At 40.5% G+C, this 351-nt stretch overlaps 1 protein-coding gene across 1 annotated transcript in view; it reads right to left on the bottom strand.

The window, feature by feature from the left end:
* LOC119588170 overlaps nucleotides 1–351 on the bottom strand; it is a gene marked incomplete at its 5' end in the record, with an annotated part of 23637 nt that overhangs the window by 22206 nt on the left and 1080 nt on the right.

Genomic DNA, 351 nt, shown 5'->3' with positions numbered 1-351 from the left:
TCCACGAATGAAGAAGACCGATGCCACAAAATAGAAATAAATAAAATAAGAGACAGGTGACCTAGAGTAAGGATAAAAAAACAAGATAGCAAGAAAGGGAAAGGAAGAGACTGAACTGGAGAAGAGAAGAATACAAAACAGAGAAAACAGAAAAAAAGAAAAGTGACAGGAAAAATAAAACAGAAAGATGGGTAGCGATACAAAGGATAAAAATGGCAATGCCACACTCTGCCACGTTCGCATTTCCACAGTGGCTGCGTGTGACATGTACCCTCTCATTACTAAGGAGGTGCTTCGCTCCCCTTCTGTCTCTCTCTTTGTATTTATCTAACTGCCCAGTTCCCGGGAATA

Source organism: Penaeus monodon, chromosome 23 (genome assembly GCF_015228065.2).
Source record: "Penaeus monodon isolate SGIC_2016 chromosome 23, NSTDA_Pmon_1, whole genome shotgun sequence".
NCBI lineage: Eukaryota > Metazoa > Arthropoda > Malacostraca > Decapoda > Penaeidae > Penaeus > Penaeus monodon.
This window is presented reverse-complemented; position numbering and strand designations above follow the sequence as displayed.